This window comes from Battus philenor, unplaced genomic scaffold (genome assembly GCF_028537555.1).
Source record: "Battus philenor isolate CCGP_79_NKW_IND1 unplaced genomic scaffold, ilBatPhil1.0.hap1 SCAF_28, whole genome shotgun sequence".
Lineage (NCBI taxonomy): Eukaryota > Metazoa > Arthropoda > Insecta > Lepidoptera > Papilionidae > Battus > Battus philenor.
In genome coordinates this window covers 3,382,968-3,395,753 of record NW_027181691.1, presented here as the reverse complement: position 1 = coordinate 3,395,753, position 12,786 = coordinate 3,382,968, and the positions used below count along the sequence as shown (strand labels likewise).

Below are 12,786 nucleotides of genomic sequence, written 5' to 3'. Positions count from 1 at the left end.
ATTTCTCGGAATCTGAAAATGCCAATTGAGCCAGCAAAGTCCTCTGTCCTCCATGCATCCCTTACTACTGAGAATCATGGCACCTTTTGGAAAGTTAACCGCGAAATATATTGCGCCATCTGTATCGGTCTTCGGCAGTGTGAATTATTTTGGCTGCTATGGTATCGAGCGTTTGGACCTGATCTGAACAGCGTATGAACTGGAGCCTTAGTGTCTCCGTCCTATAAATTTTCAGCTGTTTGTAAGTTTTTCCAAGTGTAAGTCAAGTCATCAAAAATATTTAACAATACAGTAATACCCCGCTTTACGCGACCCCGTTATACGCGGTTTCACTATAACGCGAATTGCAAATTTCGCGCTCAAATGCCTCGAATTACGCGAAAGAGTGCGTATAAATATAATGAGTCATCAACTTCTCTATGGTGTCTTGACCATCTGTCAAACAATTAAAAACAGTGTTGGGTGTTATGAACGTATTTTACAAGAACGTAAACAAAACGTTACCCAAAAGACAATAGATGTATTTTCCCGTAAAAAATAAGAGTATGTATTGCATAAAGTGTTCCTAGAATTAAAGTGATTGATTAAAATGATTTGTATTTTTTTGACTATGTTAAATCATAAACCTCGTTATACGCGAATTTCAGTTAACGCGATTTTTTTTTGCACGTATCCCTCGCGTAAAGCGGGGTATTACTGTAGTGACCCATCACCCGTTTACTTTTGATTGTACCATTAGGACATAATCAAAAGCATAGTGTTGAGTAGCGTGTTACAGTAGTCGGGCACAATCACTGTCCGTCCCAGTTCGTCGCGTCGTGTGGATGCAGTCGTGTAGAATCTCAATAACAGGCGCCGCTTCCCGCACTGTGCCCGCGGCTCAAAAGACGTGTGACGCCATTGTCAACCGACTTGCCTCTCGAACGCGGAAATGTTTGATACATTCCTAGCAATAACATATTATTAGCTTTACATCTTTTTATATTTTACGCGTAAAGATTCAAATAACTAATACTGCTATAAATAAAATAGTTAACTAATAATGCATTTTCGATCTAGGTCTACACATGTTTTACTTGCATTTACAGATTCCGAATGCTTGTGGGTCACAGGATGGAAGGCGTTAGCCTCCAACCTCGTTTAGATAAAATAATTTGGGGGTTCCCACGGGGTCCTCTGTTCTGGCTTTAATATAATGCAATGTTATCGGATTGGAAAATGCCGAGCCCATAGATAAGTTTGAACAGACACTCTATTGATTGAGTGGTAATAGCCCACCGGTTGGGGGCAGAGACTTGGGATCGTAAGTCGCGGGTTTGTTTTCCGGGATACAATGTTAAAACTCACACGTTGTATATTAATTATAAAGGATTACAACTGCCCAAGAACCCTATATTTTATACGGAAATTTTGATAAAAAAATTTGATATCTTATACGGAATAGAACAAACAACTTTGGAGTGACTTGATGATAGGACGCCATGATGGGTCTTCAACTTTGGCTGTCAATAAATACGCGTTTAGGATTAGGACTCAAGGGCGCCATGTTTAAAGTATTTGCCTAACTACAGATGTCTCTCTCTCTCTCTCTATATATATATATATATATATATACATATATATATATATATACACACATACATATGTATGTATTCATCATATAGAAGACATATTTTTTTGTTTAAAGATTACTTCTATAAATTGAAATAGCTTATACAAACAAAAAAAAATATTTTCGGCATTTTACACCACATTAAATAAACAACGTTAAATATTTTACTTATCTATCTACCTAGTGTGAAAAATAGAGAAAAATGATTCTATAACTGATTTATTCAATATTATTTGACACAAAACCTTCATTTATGTTTAAAACTTTGTTATTAATAACAAATTTCTTTAGAAAATATCTTTAAGTGTAAATAGATTTAAAATAATTGTATATTATTTATTAATGTTTAGTATGATGACGTAAGGTAAATTTATATATTAACAAAGTAAATTGCTTGTAAGGTCGCCGCAAGTCGCTATATGCGGGCAGAGCAAGACCAGCCGTCGTGGCGATTTTTGGGTAAAGCCTATGCTTTGGAGTAGACGTCAATCGCCTGATATGATGATGACGGTGATGATATGTTTGTATATCACCAATTTTATGAATGTTATAGAAGCAAAAATCTAGTATAGTTTAAAAATGCCTGTATAGATTGTTTGTTCTATCGAAAAGCGTATTATCTGTCGCGGCCCATTTAATACTCAGACAACATAGCAAGCGTCTTGACAATGCTAGCTTTCTTACCTAAGGCAGGTGTACAAACGATAAGTAGAGGAACCATGGATTAAGTTTTTCCCGGGACGAATAAATACGGTGAGTGATTTGTTATAACTGTAAAAGCTTTACATCTAATTTGCTATCTTAATGGTTTAAGGCATATTAAATAACGTAATGATAAGTAAGAAAATGCGTTTTTTTAAATTTAGCTTACTACATACTTAAACTAATTGTTGTTTACTATCTGTTCGTGTACACTTTATATCGCTAGAAGTTTTTGGTTTGTCGCATTCCGATAGAGTTTAAGAGATCTCTTTATACGGAATGTTTGAAAATAAGTGTAAACGTTTTAAAGATTTTTGCTGACAAATGAGATAACTATTAACAATTTTAAAGATTTTACACTTACAATGACTCTGTACATAATCAATCAATGTTATCTAGTTTAGAAGTAATATTATAAAAGATAGGATATTTTTTATCTGTAATACAGATGTTATAAAAGGCCATCTGGAAAGTTTTATGTCATATAAAAACTTTAACGAGCTAAAATGGGAGAAAATGCTCCGCCATGTTCGACAAACTGAACTACGCGTAGCATAAATTGTACAATAGAATATTTAAGTGGGTTAAACTTTGGTTGGAAGTTTAAAAAAGAATCTGCGTTTATATCAAAAAATTGAGAACGAAAAATTGTAACGAATTAAAGACGTTACATTATTTCTTGTGCTGAAAAACGTAAAAGCCTTTTTTCATAATTGCTCGTGTAAGACATTTTTTTAAGAGGCGATGTAATGTTTGTTATGGAATAACATATTTCTGGATACATACTATGTGTAAACGAAAAATAAACTGACACAGTTTATTTTTTTTATTTCTAATAAGTCACAACTTTTCTTCTTAAAGTTTAATTCATCATCTTCATTTTAGTCAGCAACTGCTGAATTTAATTTATCATCTTTATTTTGGTCAGCAACTGCTGGACTTTGGCCTTTCTCTTAAATTTTGAATAAGGCCAGTTAGAAGCGGTCTGACAGAGGACGAATTACGTATGAAATTTTGATGATGAAGCGCCTTTATGGCCTTTAAGTTCTGGAGCAAAGACCATAGACCGGCAAGTGACGGTTGTCCACCTACATGATATAGGCTATTGGAAACTGTTCTATTGAAAATATACGGAAATAGTCGGTGTCCAGTAGTAGATAGCCCACGACTGAAATGATGGTGATGAAGTGTTTTTAGCACTACGCCTTTTTAAGTCCGGTAAACACTGGTCTAAAACATAATGTATTTTTAGGTTTGTCCATAAAAAACAAAAATGATGGACACATTAGCCTCCGATTGTGCTTTCTCTCTCAATCGGCGTGCAAAAGGAGTGCGCCAACATTATTTATCCCAAACACGGTTCCCTCCAACGGATCTTAGATTGTCGGCGCATCCGCTTTGAGAACCGGGTGCAGGCGCTCGCGGGCGGGACGTAATGCGTTTTGAACACGTGTAGTTTTGTATAGCGAGCCGTTCTGATTGCTCTTTCATCCTAACATCTGTTTTGAGTATCGTACACTATTTTATAATCGCTTCGCTTACCGGCAGTCTCACCATAGTACCATTCTGAACCGAACATACAGATGCATATAGAATTTAATAATTCCGACGCTATCGTTGCAAATACATAACGTCTTACATCATAGTTGTAAGTACAAAGTAAATTTATATACCACTAGACCTATGCCATGATAATATACATCTTCATGTTTTTAGCTGATAGAGATAGCAAGGAATAGCATCCTCAAAGATCGCCACGAAGACCAGTATGGAACTGCCTGAATCCAGTAATTTTCCGCGACCTTGACTATGTCAGCAGTACCACCGGCTCTATAATATAATAAAATCATATTGTATTTAAACCGTTTTTTATATAAAATAAAATACTATGTTATAGATGACTCAATATCGATGTCTGATCAGATTCGTAATTCGAAAACCTAAATCTTTTCAGAGATGTTTGTCTACTGTGAATGGTATTAAATCACCAGAATGTAGATTTAAATAGTGGACAGATTAAGTTCTTCTAGACATATCTTTACGACGCCACCAGAAGTTTAGAAAATTGAACATATGCAGAGACAAATCATAGAAGAAAACATGTAAGTGAACAGTAGTAATCTCGATTCTCAACCGTTAAGAAATGTAAATAAGAATTTTTTCAACCACATTTCATTCTACCGCACGAAGAATTTTTCATGAGTTATTATGGTATAAATGGCTTTCCTTGCTGAACAACACCTTTCCTATGGATTTATGACAGATTAGATATGGCCTGCATACAACTTAAAATAAAGGTCATCTATACAACTTATAGTCGAATATCCTGTGATAGCTTTGTTGGTTCGTGGGCATCACTGCAGAAACTACAGAAACCAGTGGCCATCTGTTCCGTGCTCTATACGGCCTGCCACTTTAACTTGTCAATATGATAATTGTTTAAACAGTTATTTATTATTAAAATAATATATGAACTAAAAGCAATGCTGAAAATTAAAATCACTGTCATTCTAATTACCGACCCAGTTGCAAGGCGAATGTAACAATAGATCGGATTTCGTATTTAAATTTTAAATTGGCGCAAGTGAGGTGGGTTGCGGCGTACGGCGCTCGTGTCCTCCGCTCCACACCCATTGATATTTTAATGATTACATTGTTTTGAAAACTGTGTCAATGGTTTACATTTTTCATGTGACGTAGAACATGTAAGTCGTTCAGTTGGTGACGGATTATTGCTTAGTTGGAAAACGGAGTTGGTCACTGTGTTCTATTAAACTGATACCGATACTGCGGTCTCGCGTCTCATTCACGCGGCGAGACGGTACAGCGATTACGGTAGCACTATACCAATTCTTCTTCTATTCTATGCTTAATTGTTGGGATCATGAGGGTTATGCACGGCTTTTTCTTGCTGTGTCTCACAATTTTCCTCCTATCGTCTTGAACGTACCCTGGACTACAAGTCCATACTCATTGCATCGTTTTCCTTTCGCGTAACATGACCAAATTATGTCACCATTTTTGAATGTACGTTAGTCTTGAGGCATTGGTCTTCAGCTCATAGAGATTTGTATGGGGCGCTCAATCTACGACACCTTTTATACCAAAAACATCAAGGATTTTACGACACAAGTCCGTCTTGTCTTCTTAATGTAACGATCTCTCCATAAAATATAACTATTATGTAGAGAATTAATAAACTGTCATGGTTTAAAATTAGATTTGAAATAAATTGTTCTGTCGTTATAGACGCAATATCAACAACCCAAGATACGTGAAATCGATCAATCCAAATTTAAGTGTATTTTACAAAAGCCATCACAATAATGAGATGATTGAAATAATTGTAAAATTTAATACAAATATACATAAGTAGTTGACGTTAAAAAAAATTGTTCAAAACAAGCGGGCTTCGTAAAATGCCACCAGCATACTAAATACGCCGATACACAATGAGAAGGTTATGGAAATAGGTAAAACTGTGACACTGCATATTCGATTGCAATTTACATGCAATTACAAAATGTAAATAAGTTCAAATGGGTTCTAATATCGTTTCTAATGATCCTACAATCATAAGACTTCAAACGACTAAATAATTACGATTTAAAATTTACAAAATGACATCTTTTCATATCTAAGGGAGAAGGCAATGCTTTGGATTATTCTTTGAGATCGAATCAGGAATTAAAGGATCTGTTTGGCAAACGATTGGTTGACTGGCGAGTGGAAGTGGTAGTTAGAAGGACACAAAATGCACAAAACTAATAGGCATTGGGGCTTTAAACTTTTGATCTGGTGAACCACGGATCAGCAAGCGTAACGCAGGACGTCCATGCACAGGATGTCTATCCATGCGACGTCTTGTTCAAGGTCGCCTGACCTTGTTAATATCTCACTTTTCGCACGTTTGTCGCATGCAATCGATTAAATATCTAATAAAAGATCGACCAAAGGCGCTAACAAAGTTCAAATGATGAATGATTCTGTGAAATATAGTTCAAAGTCATTCCAAATTTACAAGGTACGTTAATAATTCGTAACGATAATTTTACAAGGAAGCCCCATTTGAAAGCTGTCGATTATTCACTCAATCGAGTTAGGTCGACATAGGTGACAGTTGAGACCGGTCCGAACCGGTTCGAACCGGTTTTTATAAGGACAAATACGTACTGCATCTAGTTTTGTGTATTTTAACTAGGGCTAGGTCTGCATAATAAAATAGCTCAAACACTGGGTTTGGAAGGTCAACTAGAATGCCGGCACAATAGTTTGGACAAAGTTGTTTGACACCAGGCCTCTTACTACTTAATTCTATATATACATGAAAAATTTATTACATATATATATTATGAATCAAATTAATTACGCTGGATCATCAATACTCGTCTTCGTGACGATCTATATGAGAGATCTATATCTTACAGTGGGCATTTATCAGCTGATACGATGATGTTAGATGATATATTGTATCACCCGCTGTCTTAACTGAATAACTTAAATCAAACTGTTCCTTAAATAGATAGTAAGCGTATGATTTTTGTTAAAATTCTTAAGCGATGCTCACTTAGATGCGCCTGTATAAAACTATGTTTATAAAGAGCAATTATTGAGTTTCTCGCTGGCTCGTAGAACCTTCCGAGCTGGTGGTAACTTCCTGTAGACCTAACAATGCTGACATTTTATGTTCATTGACGATTCGAAAGTGCTTGTAGCAGTCTATTCGTAATATTTTGATTTTGATTTTTGTCCTTGAGAGGCTTTTATATCTAAAAATTCATTTACTGTGTTCCCGTTTGTAAGACTACATTGAATTAATAAGCGTAGAGATACTTGCTATGTTGGTTTAATAATATTTTACCAGTCCTTAATAATGATAACTATTTCTCTCATGATGTCAAATATGATTGTTTTTTAGAGAGCATACCGGTAAATACATAATAAAAATTCGAAGATAATTAACAAAGTTTATTTAGAATAATGCAGATATGACATGATGCAGAATAATGCAGTTTGGAAATAAATGTGTTGTACAGTTTAATTGTGTTACTTTTACAATTTTTATTTACTGTAATTTAAATTACAGATAATTTTTGCTTAAGAGTCGACTCTATTGTAATTATTAAATAAAATTAAATTTTTCTTTGTAAGTTTATACTTTGAAAATCCAAGGAAGGAACAAATATAATGTTCAGATAATTCCTATTGTTAGATTAATTAAAACTGTTAAATAATGTTTATATGTTTGGGTTGCCATGCTGTAAATGACTTCATAGAAGATAGCACACCTTGGAAATTACGTGTTCGCCTACAGCATATTTCATTGTTTATTAAATATATTGTCTCGCTGAGTTTCCGAGTCATTTATCATCCGAACAGATGGTAGACTCATCTAGACTTCAATAAAAGATATAATCTATACTATGATGAATAAAGAAAATTTGAATTTTAGACGATTAGTTCTTAACTATCATAGTTTATCTTTGATAATAAAATCTATAAAACGTTCAAACATATATATTTTTTTTTAATTTTGGAACATTAAAATTTATAGAGAATCGCCTAAACGTAACTTCTTACAGCAATAACTTACTATTCTATTAAAGCTATACACAGATTTATAGGTTTAAACATGCGTTATCATAATACGAAGTTATATTTTTAATAACAAACTGTGAAATTCGCAGTCTCGCAATAAAATACGTAATAGTTTGTGTCATTCACTTCAAATTTAGCTCGACGTTTTACTGCAAAATCAAATCAGGATATTCATAGACATATTCCAGTAGATTCGCAAGTTGAAGTTGCAGTGAGAATGCCACATAGCGTACAGAACAGATGTCTACTAGGGCAATTTAGGTTCTCCAGGCCATGGATCGACAAGCTTAGCATGACATCCACTCACAATATTGTCAAATTTGTTTAGATCATCGAAAAAAGCTAGATTTAAGCTGTATCTTCCTGACCTTTCGAAAATCAAAGTGAAGAGCCTATATACAGCAGTAGACGTCTTATGACTAAAATTATGATGTACATGATATGAATGCTGACATTTAAAATTGACAGTGAACGTAGAATCGAGCATTATTTTTTATATATTTGCAGAAATTAATCGGTAATAAAATTTTAAAACAGCGATACACAATAAAAATGACAAAATTGTGTTTCATAACTAGAAATAATATATTTTAATTATAAAAATACGATTGTTCGAGACATTCGTTGCAATATAAAGCGATTGGATATACGGAAAAATCAAGAATATTATCTCAAGTGACAACCCTATCGACAAATCGATTCAGAGTTTCAAGGATTCATCTTTATTTATACTAACCGACATGTTCGTACGTTAGCGTTCTGAATTAATGAATGAGCGCGGCAGAAGGTTTTATGATATTTGTTCATGCGCTTGTAAAATAAGAAACAAGCCGCATAGATCTCTCTAGTCTGCCACTAATATTTATTCTAAACATCCTTTACTTGGCTTCAAGGAAGCAATCTTCACTTGTTTAAATATTCATTTGTCCATAACGAAAGATAGAAGCAACGATGTAAACGAGTATTGTGATGACTTCTTCGCGTACGAGTTGATTAAATAATTTCTAATAAAATTAAACGATTTAAACACTAATTCAAGTAACAGAAGAAAAATTAAATATACCAGATAATTGCTTATAGGTGTATTAAATGTATAGCTCTTTAGCTCTTTGCTGTCTATTCATGTAAACCTATCCAAGAATAATAGCTTCAGAAATATTAAATAATGTAATGGTAATATATCGAGAAAAAGCATGTTTTTATCTGTCTGTGTATTTCTAGAAGTAATCGGCCTATAGCATTGTAATAGAAAAAAAATGATTAATGTAACATATTTTAGAGTGATCATTATATAAATGATTGGAAATAGGCGCAAAAATTTTAAAGCTTCTTGACAAATGAGCATAATATGTTGTTTAAATTAAGTGTCATTCGGGTTTCAGCTAAACGTGAATTGGATTTTGCTAAGGTCCAATATATCAATGGCCTATTCATAGACATTTAAATGTATCTAGATATCCAAATATGGAGTCAAATGATATGTATTAAGAACAGTTTAAATGCATTCAGCGAAATGAGACGACAGAGTTTTCCAAGGCTTCGATTATTTAGAATTCCGGTTGTCTATGCTTTCGAATTCTGATACGTCGAATCTAAATATTTTCAGCAAATGAAATATGTAACTGATTTGTGACTCTGTGTTATTCTTAGAATTATTATCAAATAAATTTAACACGATTTTATGACTTTTGTTAGCCGACGGCTTTTTGGACCGAAAGTTTCTAGAATGGCTACCACAAGCCGGTAGGTTCTATGTGGGTTGCAGGAAGTTTCTTGAAGCGGGCAGCGTAGAATTGGTGTTCGTGGCAATATTTGAAAGAGGTCTATGCCTAGCAAATGGCGTCCATCGGTTGATATGACGATGATGATGGAATAAAAAATAATTTATATTTTATGGGATTTAAGAATTATAATATTTTTTTACTAATGGATTGAACTGATGATATACATGACCATATAAGTTTGGAATCCATATAACCATGTATTTTAAATTGAAGAATACCATTATAGTGGATTCTAATTTGATTCTATATTCAAACGGGCTCTTATGGTATTTTTATCACGAAGTATAAAAGTGATCACAGCAAATTGTCTAATGTTTCAGTTACGGTTAAAATATATAACGTTTAAAAAGATTCACTTTAGAAACACGAAGCGTGGTGATGCAGGCACAAAATAAATATTGTCATTAATAATCAAATGATAAACAATGAAAAAAATAATAAAACCTTCTTTGAAAAGCATTGTTTATACAATTAAAGTTCGTCATTGAAAAAAAAAAGTAATTTTTATAATGCAATAGGAAAGGTGGTCACATAGCGATACGAATTTCAAATGTCTAACGCTCGCATTTGCCCAGAGAATCGTCTTTGTGACGTAAACATCTGCTGGAGTCATCGACCATAATTGCCCCCTTGTTACAAAGCAACCATGTGTCTGACCGTACAGCCATATGATCACTATCATTATATATATCTACGGAAAAAAATAGAGTCGAATTAGAAAGGTTAATTCATAGTACATTATTTTACTCGACAAATCCTGTAATTGTCTGTTTTACATTAACGTCAACTTGTGTTTAGTATTATTTTTCTTACATCACATTATTCCTTAACAGGAAAAATTTGCCACATAATTTCCTCGTTACTTTGTATACGAAATATTGTGAAAAACCATTGAACGTAGATATAACATCTCGTAAACAATTTTAGCTGTAGTAGCCCATCGGCAATAAACTGAGATTTGTGATCGCAGGTCGTGGGTTCAATTCCCGGCATACAATTTTAAATAATTTATACTTTGTGTATTAATTATATATGATTGCCACTTCTCACAAACATATTTCCAGCGAATGGGCAGCACCGTCCTCGGCGTACCATAATATCACACTGTGATCGCAAACCCGCCTGCCAAGCGTAGCGAATAAGGTAATTCCCCTCATAGACATCTTTGGGGGTGAGGAGGGTATGTCTTGTTTAGTTTACTTAAATTTTTGGAAAATCCAGTTTGCAGGTCGCTTCCAACCGGTGTTATTACAAACCTATAGAGGAGATCTAAGTTTATAAAGTCTTTCGGCTGAAATGACGGTGATATATATGCAAAATTTTACTTTAAAATCAATGGTATTTATAATAATTTATAAAATAATACCAATAATACCGTTTTATATTCTGGTGTCTTAAGTAGGTTTGTATAAACGAAGTCTCTCCAAAATACTATTATCACCGGGAAGGTTTTTAGTGGCGTACTTATATACCTATGCAAAGAGTAGCGATACTGTTTTGGAGGTTTTTATTTTTAGACCAATGTATCACACAAAACCTACATGACTAAGGTGTAAAATAAATTTGTGTTAAGAGTGATGACTTACTCATTAAAGTTACCTTAAATTTTATGTAGCGAAAATAAGGACTTCTTCCATCGGTCTGTCACTCAATATGAGTTTAAGAAGGCCGAACTTTGACTTGATCTGATGCTGTTGTCAGGCTACGGGTATATGATGGCAGAAACTCTAGCAACATTTCTATTTATAGTTCGAGATAACCAAAACCCTGCACGATGGTATCTTTTAGTTTGCTCTGGTCTACGATTTGTGATATGTTTTGGGTTATGGTTGTTGCGTAGTCTAGAGATTTGGAAACATGTCTTGGCCTCAGGACGGTGCAATGTTAAAAGATTATCGACGAATAGAATGTGTAAATCAAACAAAATAATACGATAAATACTTTGACCAAGCGAATTATGTTTTATACAGAGTGATTAGTCATAGTTGTAAGAGCTTGAAATAAGTGAATGTTTTGCTCATTTACTGTCAATTAATACATGGTACACCCTATATAAATAATAATGGTTTTAGAAATAATAAATAATGATATAGTAAGATGAACAAATGACAATAATTGATTTTAATGTGTATAAAGTAATTATTATTTATTATCTGTTCCTGCACAGTTTGTACTGCCGGAAGTTATTGGCGTAACGGTGTTTTATACATAGTAATTGAAAAAAAAGAGTAAAAGCAAGCTTTTCACGGATAAATAACACCTATAACCAATCATATTGTATTTTTTTAAATATCTTTAAATTTGAATTGGCCTGTAACATCACTTCGCCGTCGTGTCAAAAATATTGAGGTTGACATTTAATTGTTTAGTGATTAATGCCTATATGAAGACATCGTTTAGTGGTGACAGGGCGGCCATTTTGAAGTGTAGGCGGATGTGGTGTACATCGTTATAAATTGTCGTCGTCTAAGCCGCGGTAATTCTGTGCTAGATCAATCAATTTGTCATTTATAACGATTCATATAGTAACACGACTAAAGTAATGAGTGATTTAAAAAGAGAAACTTAACTTTGATTTACATTTGTGTTTATATGTTCAATGAGCATTCGCTAGAGTTAAGTTATATTTTAACAATATTTAGCCAACAAACTCATATTCCTTTTAAGAACCATGCGTTCAGAAACCCCACAGTGTTTACGCCTTGGCAACTTACAAGTTTAGCGAATTACTAAAGTGCTAAAATAAATAATATAACCAATAAACCATTTTGAACAATGTTCTATAATTAAATACTAAATAATGTTCACTTTGATTTCTGCTTTTTTATAATCGTGTGTAGTTTTTTTTTCTTTGATAAAGTTAATTGTATAAATTGTAAATATTTCATCCAGTTTAGTTATTTAAGTAAGTATACGATTACCTTCATTAAATTTCGTATTTTTGTAACGAATAACAAAGTCAATCAGATATTTTTTTTAAATAATACAATTTTAAACTCTTTGACTACCATCATTTATAAAATACGTTTGCCAATGTGTATTATAAGACTAATGTCAATTAAGTTTCGCAGGTATCTAGATTAAGTTAGA

At 33.5% G+C, this 12,786-nt stretch overlaps 1 protein-coding gene across 4 annotated transcripts in view; it reads right to left on the bottom strand.

The window, feature by feature from the left end:
- Positions 1–12,786, bottom strand: part of Eip93F (Ecdysone-induced protein 93F) — a 294,791-nt gene that overhangs the window by 18,087 nt on the left and 263,918 nt on the right. The window lies entirely within an intron of this gene.